At 41.3% G+C, this 12,063-nt stretch overlaps 1 protein-coding gene and 1 long non-coding RNA gene across 3 annotated transcripts in view; one reads left to right on the top strand and one right to left on the bottom strand.

Annotated features, from left to right (window-relative positions):
* Window positions 1-12,063, bottom strand: part of MAST3 (microtubule associated serine/threonine kinase 3) — a 1,229,968-nt gene that overhangs the window by 901,280 nt on the left and 316,625 nt on the right. The window lies entirely within an intron of this gene.
* The window catches only part of LOC138517881 (uncharacterized), a 208,193-nt gene continuing 204,009 nt past the window's right edge, over window positions 7,880-12,063 (top strand). Inside the window, exons 1-2 of one of the 2 annotated variants that reach the window (XR_011282770.1) lie at window positions 7,880-8,054; window positions 8,203-8,320. This is a non-coding gene — a long non-coding RNA (uncharacterized lncRNA). The remainder of the gene's footprint in view (window positions 8,055-8,202; window positions 8,321-12,063) is intronic. The other variant, XR_011282769.1, reaches the window with a different exon arrangement.

Below are 12,063 nucleotides of genomic sequence, written 5' to 3'. Positions count from 1 at the left end.
AAGGCTGAGGGGGCCAATGGCAAATGATGAAGGAAGGCAGCCTGGGGCACAGGGTTATGTGTGCCATGGCGTTGGCCATTTTAGCACATGGTTCCCTTCCTTATTCATTGCTGTTAAACATGGTCTTCCAAGTCTGGGAGCAGGTGCAAGCAGGCATTTTGGATGTCGTAATGGTCTGGCTGCTTAGCACGGTTAGCACAGAGGTATTTCTGTCTTGTGCTGCTCGGATCTTCATTTCCCCATCCTCTGATTGTCTGCATCGGTTTCTGGGTTTGTGGCTTGCTGAAGCTTTGTTCCTTATACAATCCACACTGTTTCACCAATCTGTACCAAATTTCACATAGTTATCTATTAGGATCCTCTGAACATTACTGGCTACATGATGTTTGGACACCCCACGCCTTTCCCCAGATTTCAGCAAAAGTCAGAATGTATGTGTGGGCTTGTGGTCTGCCGACGAAGCTGTAAACCATGTTCACCGGGAAGGGAAACAAAAAATGTATGAGAGTGAATGGGCCTGAGAGGCGAAGGTGAAGGCAGGTAGCATTACAGAAATTTCAAAATGTTTGCTGCATCAGGTACAATTACTCTTCCAGAGGATTTTTGCAAGATGGTGCCTGCCGACGAAACCATAAACCATGTTCACCGGGAAAGGAAACAAACGTTTTTTTCTAAACAAGCCTTACAATGCCGTAAACCATGTTCACCTGGAAGGGAAACAAAAATGTTTGCCCCATCAGGTAAAATCACTTTTCCAGTTGATTTTTGCAAGATGGTGCTGGCCAACAAAGCCATAAACCATGTTCACCAGGAATGGAAACAAAAATTGTTGTTTCTAAACAAGCCTTTCAAAGAACATGTATGATTTGATATGATATGTATATATTGTGCTCGTACACAAGTGTTTTAGAGCGCGACAAGGCAAGGGAGGGGAACAGAGAAGAACAAAACAACGATCTTACTAGGCCCAGTGACATTGAGAATGGGCAAGTGCATGTACTTATGTAATATTGAACTTTAGGTCTATAGTTGTTAGGACCATCGCCATCATGTCCCCCATCATGCTGCTCAAGAATCTCCATGTTGTTCTCATCCAATAATAACCTGGGTAGCGCCGGGTATATCAGCTAGTATATATATATATATATATATATATATATATATATATATATATATATATATATATATATATATATATTTGAAATTCACAGTGAAAAACCAAGTTTTACAGATGTAAAGCAATGAAACCCTGGAAATTCAGCAGATGTGGGAAGTCATGACCAGTTTAACTCAGCGTGTTCACAGTTGCAAAGCCCATGAGCACATGCATATTGTAAGAGAAGGGATATACAATCACATACCAAGTGGCATTATGGCGGGATATAGCATTTTGGGAGACATCAACAGGAGCGCACAGAGTTAAGCTGGTCATGACTTCCCACATTTGTTGAATTTCAAGGGTTTTGTTGTGTTAAATCTGGTCAACTTAATTGCACTTTAGCTATGTTTTTTAAGTGAATTTCAAGGGTTTTTATGTACCATGGTTTTCTTATGGGCCATGGCCTTCAGTCACGGCCAGTTGCCACGAACTTTGGCCATGTCCACTGTACATGCCTACCCCTCCCTCTGCGCCTTGAGCAGGATCTTCTTAAATTCCGGAAGCTCCGTAAGACTCTTCTCTTTACCTCCTCCTTCCCTTCTTCTCCGCATTCCTATTCCCACAGTTGCTGTGATTGGTATCCTGGACCCTTATGCATCTTTGGGGCCCTGACCTACCGCACCCGATTGGCCCAGCTCCTGTCTATCTGCACTTTCACTTACACCCTCCGCCCAGGTGGCTCGCACTTACACCCCTCGCGGCTCAAGGCCGTGTAGCACTCAACATTCCGAGCACTTAATCTGTGGCTCACCCAAGAGCTCACACTACACAGCACTGACCCCCGTGCCTTCTTCCTTGCTCCACTTTCACATTCTGAATACTGACAAGGCATAGTAGGTTCGTCCTGTTTTCCTCTTCCCCCGACTGGTCTTATATATTGTGTTTTTAAATGCACTTTAATGTGTTCCCTACTCCTGCTCCCTCCATTGCCCTGTGGGCGGTTTGAAAAGTATTTTCTTATTCTTATTGTATAAGCGCCTAACAAGCAAACAATAAAAAGAAATGTTCTCCCAAAATGTTTCTTTTGGACCCACTAAGCAGCCACACACTTTATCCTTGGCCACTATACATGTCTTTTGGACCACGAGACAGGGCCTTTGGAGCTTTCCAGTGAGTACGACCTTCGGCTTTGCCCACTGTATAATTTAAAACACTACCGGGCCACATGGCCAGTGGCCACGGCCTCCGGCCATGTCTACTTTGCAACCTCGCCCTCACTATAGCTGTAAAAATCATTTTTTGTGCATTAATGCAATTTTTGTAACCCTATTTCTCATAATACTTTTCCCATAACTGTGGTTATCTTGTTAACGCACTGCAAGTACTTGTGGCTATCTGTAGGCACCCGCCACCCATAAATAACCACAGTTTTCCATAGAAATGCTGAAAAAATAAATTCTTCCCTGCCCTCCCAGGCATTCACCAAGGCACCCCTCCCTTTGGCATGCACCCTCCACCCCCTCAACTCCTTTTTCCCTCCCTAGCCCTCACCCATTCCCCCAACACTCGTGGTATTGTGTGACACACTTAAATTCACGATCAGGTTTTCTTTCATAACCTGTTTGGTTTTCTGGCCCCCACCCCGATTTAAAAAAGACTTTTCTACAGCAGCATCCTTTTCACTCCAGCCTTCACAGGCCAAAGGGCCAAAACATGACATGACTAATTGGCCTTCTAGAAGCACAATGCTGAGGATGTGAACAACAGCCTGAATAATTTTCCAGATGCACTTGACCAGCGGGTGACCTGCTGCGTTGCCTGTCCCAGGTTTGGGATTGGGTGGGCATGGTGGTCAGCAGGCTTAGTGGAGATGGACACACACTTCACTATGTCTAAAACATACGAGCCTTCAGTAAGTTTGCACATGCTATGGCTGACACTACCCCATTCCTTCATGCTTTGGCCAAGTCCTTGGGCACAGAGATCCATAACTCTCTGCCTAGGAGATGTGATCACTGCAGGTGTAAAATTACTTATTTTTTTCACTCTCTCCCCATTCCCACAGGATTCCCACAATATTCCCCCGATAAAGGCAATGAACTACACATACAGTGCCATTGAACTACCCATGCCCCTGAGGTTTCCTTAATTCCCCTGATAATGCATGAAAACCCCAAACTGTTCCCTGCCCTCAAAAGCACGCACCAAGTGCCACCTGCTCTTTCCTTACGTCACTCCACTCCCCTTAATTGCATTTTTCTTCCCTGGCCCTCTGCTCGTCATTAACCCCTATCACTGTTTGGTTAGTGGGACACATTTTTATTCTCCGAGGTGCACTTGCTTGAAATGTGAGGGCTGGACTTCAGGGGTTTTGTTGCATTAAATCTAGTCACATTAACGTTCTTTTAAAACATTTATTTTTACTGTATTTCAAGGATTTTGCTGTGCCTTAGTTTTCTCAGGGTCCACTAGCCATGGCTTTTGCCCGTCGCCACTGCATATGTTCTACCAATAGTTTTCTTTTGGGCCCACTAGCATTGGCCGTCAGCCATGGCAAGTGGACATGGCCGAACATGCTGCATATTTTCTTGAGTCTTCACTAGCTGCGGCTTTCGGCTGTGGCCTCTGTGAGTGTTGCACCAATATCTTTCTTTTGGGCCCACTAGCCATGTCCTCTGGCCATGTCAAACCATTACTTTGTTACCAAGCAACCATTGCCCTCAGCCCAGTAGATGCATGCACTGCAATTGTTAAACCATTTATTAACTCCTTATTCCTGTGATAATTTCACAGTAATCATTTTCAATAACAAAAATATCTGCGGTAGAGTAGCGGTTCACCAATTCCTGCGATAACGGGTAATATTGCTCAGCATTAAAAAGCATTCAGCGTCCTCAAAGGCACTCAACATGTGTCCCCTTCTTTTTTCAAGGTCCCCTCACTCCACTCAATTGTATTTGTCCTCCCTAGCCCTATCCCATTACCCCCTATTGCTCATCGCTGTGTGTGATGCACATATTATTCTAATCGCATCTTGGGACATTACCACTGTAATCTCGTGAGAATCCCGAAGTCTTCCCCTGATAAACCAAAAATGTTCTACCCATAACTGGTAACTAATCCCCCTTAAACAAAAAATTGGGACATACCCATTATATAGCCTACGATAGGACAACCCGGTTGTTTTTGGGTACTTTTCTCTGACACACGTCAGACACATCCTTACCAAGACTGATATCTAGAAGGAAAAACAGCATCCAATAAAAATGGAAGCTGTAAATATGGTCTCATTTACAGACGAATACTACCAAAAATTGATTAATCAACCTTCGGTCATGATCGCCGAAGAAATCACTCCAACAAATAATACAACTGGTAGTGATTTTGAGATCCTCATGCAGAAGAAAAAGAAGTTACTAAGGACGGAATCTCATGGCCAACTAATGCTGGCATACCTGAAGGCTGGAATCATCCCTGAAGGCTTGCAAGTAAGAAATATACCTTGTGTCTTCATAGACAATGCGAAATTCAAAGGCAAATTTAGCGGAGTCGGAAACAAATGCTTGCGACAATGGCTCATTTTAATAATTAAAATTGCAGAAGAAGAAGCCAAGGAACAACAAGCTGAGATAAACATATTGGAAGAAAAAATCAAATCCGACCTCGTCATCAATGACATTAAACAAAAATTTGAAAAGATTGATGAAGAAATGAATAAATGTAAGAAGATAACTATTGACAAAAAAATTTGGAAATTGAAAAAAGACATAGAAATGTATAAAGAAACTAAGACATAACCATACCTTGTGGAGACTTATTATGAAACCAGAATAAATCAGGCCCACAAAGAGGAATAAATGGATATCAGAGGAAACAATATGTAACATTCTCCCACACCACCAACAGCACCACCAGTAGTGATTCGGATAATAGTACCAACACCAACACTTCACGTGGTGGGAAAAATCAAAAACAGTGTTTTTTTCAAGGGAGCGGGCCGAGGAGGCCGCAACAGATCACAAGGTCCACCACGAATGCAGACGCGGAATTGGAACGGCCCGGTCCAGAACTGGTGATACCAATTTTCAACCTCTCAATGCATGTCCTCACAGAAGGATTCATTGCGGTACTGAGCCGAGGACTCAGCTTTGTGCCTGTTACAAAAGCAGAACATTTTAAGATAGAAATTGAACTTCAAATTATTTTTAGATCAATCCGCTTAAAATATTTTTTCCGTCTTCCACCTACGACTGAAAAAGCACGACAGGGTTAAAATTACCATCTTCATTCTGCCCGATGACAGCAATGATAAGCCCTGCAATAGTGGCTTTTGAAAATAAAATAATTGAAGAAACCAGGAAACTGTTAACTACAAAAAATGCCTCAAAGGATAATTTATCCGAAATCGAACGTCAAGCCATGAAAAATCTGCAAAACAATGACATGTTTGTAATAAAACCAGCTGACAAGGGTTGGGGTATTGTGCTGTGGAACAAAGATGCATATAACAAAGAAGTATTTTTACAATTGACGAACAACAAATTCTGCCAGCATCTACCAGGCAACCCCACACCACAATTAAAGGAAAAGATATCCAGCCTAATGACCCATGCCCATGAAGAAGGGTGGATTGACCACGATGAGAAGATGTTTTTGATCAAAACCAATCCCACCATGCCAGCAATTTACTTGATGCCAAAAGTACATAAAAACAGCACACTACCACCTGGCAGGCCTATAGTCTCAGCAATAGACTCCATCCTTGAACCTTTGTCCATATAAGTAGACTTCTTGAGACCTTTTGTTCTTACAATGAAATCATACATCAAAGATACCACCAGTATGATAAGAATTGTAGACACTATCCATATTCAACCCAGTGACATCTTAGTAACCTTAGACATGGTATCTTTATATACCAGTATCCCCCAACTGGAATGCCTACATGTTTTGGAATACTACTTGAACCAACGTAACATCAGCAACAAAACAGTTCCAACTGCCTCCTTCTTGGAATGTGCTAAATTGGCATTGATGGAAAACTACTTCCTATTTGAAGGTTCCTTTTACAACCAAAAACACGGGACAAGTATGGGCGCCACCTATGCCCCAGATATCGCAAACTTATACATGGACCATGTAGAAAGAAATTCCATTTATCACAGTAATAATCCATACCAGACCAATATCAGAGCTTAGCATCAGTATATTGATGACTGTTTCCTGATTTGGAGAGGCTCAGTCAATCACCTCTTAGAATTCCAACAATGGCTGAATCTACAAAATTCCAACATCAGCTTTACAATTAACTATAACACCAAAACTATGCCTTTTCTAGATCTGGCAATAGAAACTCGAGGAGATGGAACACTTACTACTAAACACTTTAGAAAGACCACAGATAAAAACACCCTCTTAGAGTACAAAAGCTATCATCTAGCCAGCCTAAAAGCCAACCTCCCTATAGGCCAATTTCTCGGGTCAAACGAAATTGTACCCTTTCGGAGGACTACAAGATCCACGGGAAACATCTAAAAACAATGTCTAAAAGCAAGAGGCTATCCAAAGAAACAAATACATGTGGCATACAAGAGGGCCAAAAACATAAACTGTGACACAAGCCTAAATCCACCAGGCAAAACAACTACTGAAAAAATAACATGTGTTACAACCTTCATCCCAATCAGCCACGGACTCCGAAAGCTGATTATGAAAAACTGGCACATAATTAAAACCGAAGACTTTAATCCAGCACCACCGAGGTTCGCCTTTAAGAGACAAAAAAAACCTCAAAGGTAGTCTAGTCCATACCCATGCTAAAGAAACTCAAAATAGAGACTCACAAAGAACATTATGGGAATTATCACCAGTGACCGGACATTTTAAATGCGGCAACTGCTCTGTCTGCCCTCTTACGAAAAATTTGAACAGCTTAACTCTAAACGGGAGAAACTGGGAGCTAAAAACATTCACAAATTGCTCGTCCCAATCAGTTGTATATGCCATCGAATGCCCTTGCCAACTCTTATATATCGGAAAAACAAAAAGACAAATTAAACAACGTATTGGCAAGCACAGATCAAGCATAAGGAATCTTACTCCCAATAAACCATTGGTGGCACACTACACGCATCTGAAACATAAACCAAACAAAATGTTTTGGTTCATTATTCAGCAAGTACAGACTTCCAAAAGAGGCGGCAATAGAGACATGGCACTTCGCAAATGCGAGCAAAAATTGATTTATGATCTGGATACCATTAAAAACGGTTTAAATTCGGGGCGTCGAATGGGGAATATTTTTCTGAAAATGCCAACTTGCCATTTCACTTATGTATAAATAACACAACTGCGAATGAAAGATCTTAATATGAAACATCCACTGAAGCCAGCATCTGTGTGCCCTAATTTGAGGACCCTATGAGATACATCTCTTTTCTTCTCTCAAGTAACACGCCTATTTTAAATGTATATGGAAACATCAAGTATCTAAAATTTGTACCGAAGAGACGCAATGGATATCGGAATTATATACAGGTCCTCGTATAGGCAACAAAAAATGAATAGTTTGCCACACTAGCACCATTTGTCCGAACCATCCATCATTTCATTACACAAAACTAAAGACACAGGAATCCGTGTCTAAACAAAAGATTCATCCCTCCAACATGGCAGGATAATTAGTATAGCCAAGATGGAGGGAGTCAGTCTAGTGCTCGACTGCATGACTCAAACGCAAGTGGAAGGCGGAGACTAATCATAGCAGGAACAAGCCAGAAAACGAAGACCTTACCCGACGTCATTGGCATCGTGAATCAAACAGGAAAACATTTGCGCATTTCGAGGACACAGCACTAACGCGAACGAAGAAGCGAGATAGCGGAAGCTTTCATCTATGCAAGCAGCACCACGTAAGAAACAAGAAGAAAGGGAAAAATGTATGCGCAGACTTCCTGTAAGTACCAACAGCACAGCCAAATGTAATCACAAAGGAAAGCCTAAGCATATTAGGAAAATGCACTAAATTAAGAAAACAAATGCTGGTACGACATCAGTCTCACTTATAAACAAAACTTCACATTGCGCTCCTCTTTCCCCAACAGTCATGTAAAAAGAAATCTGCAGAAAATGTGACCATGCGTCCAAGTTAGACGGAATCCATTCCTTGCAACGGACTGACATACAGCGTTGCAGTATAACTAAGGATACCTAAGCAATCAGGTCAGTGCATTACAAATAGCAATGTCAATGCAACACTTAAGTAAGAAAAATGAGTGACAGAAACCTATGGTTTGTCACTTATAAACAGGACTTTAGCAGCAGCGGCACTAAGTGAACTGCAAAAAGGAAGGAAGACATCTCCTACTTGCAAACTCACCAACTCTTTAAGAGTGGAAGGCAGAAATACAGAGGCAATTGCTTCATGCAATCCTATAGGAAGGAAGAAATCCCCTTTCACACAAAACCACTCTCCAGTCTAACCACAAGATACCGACAAGGTTAGTGGGATGCACACATGGGCATAGAAGTCCCATAATATATGAATTATGCCACTAATGTTTTTTAAAAAAAGTTTTAGAGATAAATCACTAATACACATCTTCTACACTTTCTTATTTATCCCACAGCATCCTGCAAACTTTGAACAATTGGGGAAATATTGAACATCATGTCATCCTGTTAAGAAATGAACTGTCCTGAAGAGGGCTAAACTTAGAAGAGCAGAACACCAGGGATGGTGTTAATGTGGAATCTTTAGCCGAAACATATGTAGACACCCTTTAGACATCTTAAAACACCTTGTCTATTTTTGAACACAGACTATAACAATGTTTTCTCACATTCACAGTTCCCCCCCATAATGAAATGTTATAAAAACTAAGCAAGTATTTGTCATGAACCAATCTATGTCACATACTAACTGTAGTCAATAACACTATTGAGTTTTGAGGAATTGAACTTTTCTGTATTATTAACTTTGGTGTACGATGTGCCTTGTGGAAAGCACTCAGAACCAATATTTCAGTTTTTTACAAATATCTTATGAATACATTTTGTTTTAACTATGTGTAAATAATGTGGCAATTCTCTTCATATATAACTTTGGGTGTATAAATAGTTAATACATCCTTACATCCCTCTACCCAGCTATCAAGGTGGACCGAGAAAGAGGTAATTGAGTTGTTGTCCTTTTTTATATTCTATTCCTGGTCCCTACACAGCTCAATCCCCCTTAAACATTGGGACATACCCATTATATATCCTACCCATAACTGGCTCCTCAACCCACCGTCAAATCACCAACATCACATTGTGTCTTTCCCACTCCCAACCTCTAGCCTGATGTGATTGCTATTGGTATTTATTTAGCGCCTATGGCCAGGCCAGATAAGTGGTATGGTTCAAAACAATCAGTTTTCCCATAGGGGTGACGACATAAACAGAAGAGTTTTGAGTCTCTTTCTGAAGTCAAGAACATTATTAGACCCTGTAAGGCTGTCAGGGAGTTCACTCCAAAGTTTGATGGCATCCCTTTTCCTCCTCCAAATAGCGTTTTGAGTTCTTTCATGTGAGCATCTCCTGGTAAATATTGTGGGAATGACGTGCATTGGGGAAAAAAGGTGTCTTTTCATTTCTGAAAAGTCTCCCACACTCTCTGCTGCAAGCCGCCAAGACTGATATATATAAAGGTTTTAAGGAACAGTGGGTTACCCCTGTGTCAAAAATTTAAAAAAACTACTGGATGGGTTTTTCCCAAACCAGTCAAGGAAATTAAGTCAATCATTTGTGTCCGATTTGTTTCTTATTTGGTCCAAATCTGCCCAGCAGTTTTCATGCTACTGCTGTTAAAAAAACTGCACCTTTTCGCTATGGGAAAATTAATGTGAGTAGGCTGAAAACAGTGTTTTTATGTTTTCTTAATGGCTTTTTTATTTTTTTATGAATTGTTACCAGAATTCCCAGTTTGGGAGGGCCTTGACAATTCTTTGGTTCAGAAAATGTCATCCAAATCCATCCAGAAAGTAAAAAGTTATTAGCCTCTCTCAACATCTCTGCTGCAAAGCACCAAGACCGATATAAATATTTTAAGGTACAGGGGGCACCCTGTTCTCTGTCAAATATTTTAATAAATACTGGATGGAATTACCCCAAACCCGTTGAGGAAATTAAGTCAATGCTCTGTGCCGACATTGATTCTTATTTGGTCCAAATCTGCCAAGTGGTTTTCATGCTACGGCTGTTCAACAACTGCACTTTTTCTCTATGGGAAAATGAACGGGCTGTAAACTGTCAAACTGTGGTGTTTTGTTTTCTTAATAACCTTTTCATTTAATAATGTTTTGTTCCCAAAATATGCTGTTTGGGGTGGGCCTTGATGAACTTCCTATTTTCAAATTATCATCCAAATCCATCTGGTGAGCCAAAAGCTATTGGAAATCGAATTTTTGGGGAAAAGCTGCTTTTTCATTTATGAAATGCCTCTCAGACTCTCTTCTGCAAAGCACCATGGGAGATATAGCTATATTTTTGGGAGAAGGGGACACTCCCTCCTCCGTCAAAAATTATAAAAACTACTGGATGCAATAATGCAAGCACTTTCCCAGAAATCGTGTACAAGTTGTTTCATAGCTGGTCCGATTTGCGAAAAGCAGTTTTGGTTGTGTGCTTGAGCAATAATTGGATTTATTCCCTATGGGAAAATGAATGGCGACTAGGCTGAAACAGTGTTTTTTACTTTCTTAATAACTCTTTATTTTTCAATAGATCTTTCCCAAAATGTCCAGTTTTGGGGGAGCCTGTGAGGACAATTTTATTTGCAAAATTTCAGCCATATCTGTTATACGAGTCAATGTTATTAGCAATTCATTTTTCGAGTTTCCTTTGGAACTCAATTTACCTATAGTGCATCGACCACTGCACTATTATGTGTACATATATATATATATATATGTATATATATATATAGTCACTGGGGGAGAGCTTTGCAGGAAACCCTGTACGTGAGAACGTATGGGTGATGACAATAACACAGATGAGTACCTTACAATGATAGATGAGATGTATGGATGAGGGCAATACCACGGGTGAGTGCCTTACAGTGGTAAATGAGATGTAGTGACAGACACAATAACCAGGTGTACTAGGGAGGAATTGGACAATAAGGTGCATTGCAAGCCATCCTGTAAAGTGAAGCTTATATCCAAATTCAGCATTACTTGGAGTCTAATCACATACTAAGGATGCAGCAATCAGGGATTCACCCAGGACACGGGACGGAATCTGCTTTGCTTGATTTAAAGAACCAGCTAAATGAAATTAAGGACACAGGGAAATCAACCACCCTATTACTACTGGAACTCTCGGCAGCATTTGACTTAGTGGATCACAAAATTCTCTGTCCACACCTGACCTCGGCAGCTAATTTCTCACCATAGTCATCCAATTGGGTTGCTTTATTTTTGAAAGATAGAACAACCCGAGTCTTTGCCCCCAAGGCTTGTGCGTCTCCCCTACACTTTAAAACATGTTCACAAAACTACTCTTTGCCCTCCTAGACTCTATGGATATCTCCTGCACCTAATACGCTGATGATACCCAGATCCACCTTCCCCTCTCCGGCAACTACCCACAAGACTCATAGAAGCTAAACTCTATCTACCACACCATACAAATGTGGTCGGCCACAAACCTTCTCTGTCTAAACGATGACAAAATCGACTTACTCATTGTCGGCCTGCCAACTGTTTTCAACAACCTTGGCCAGCAATATGCATCCTTCACCATCAGCGGTATCTTTATCAATGTCTCTGTAAAAATTCCTCGGTGTCTACATAGATGCCTCCCTCTCTCTCTCAGGCCTAGCCAATGCTATCTCCTTTTCGGCAGTGCACATCACCAAACCTATTGACGCCTTCAGACCCTTCCTGTCAGCTGACAGCTAATGACCATTGCCCAATACGTCA

The sequence above is a fragment of the Ambystoma mexicanum genome, chromosome 1p (genome assembly GCF_040938575.1).
Source record: "Ambystoma mexicanum isolate Mex_15411 chromosome 1p, UKY_AmexF1_1, whole genome shotgun sequence".
Classification (NCBI taxonomy): Eukaryota; Metazoa; Chordata; class Amphibia; order Caudata; family Ambystomatidae; genus Ambystoma; species Ambystoma mexicanum.
The sequence above is the reverse complement of the archived record's forward strand: the minus strand, read 5'-3'. Positions and strand labels throughout refer to the sequence as shown.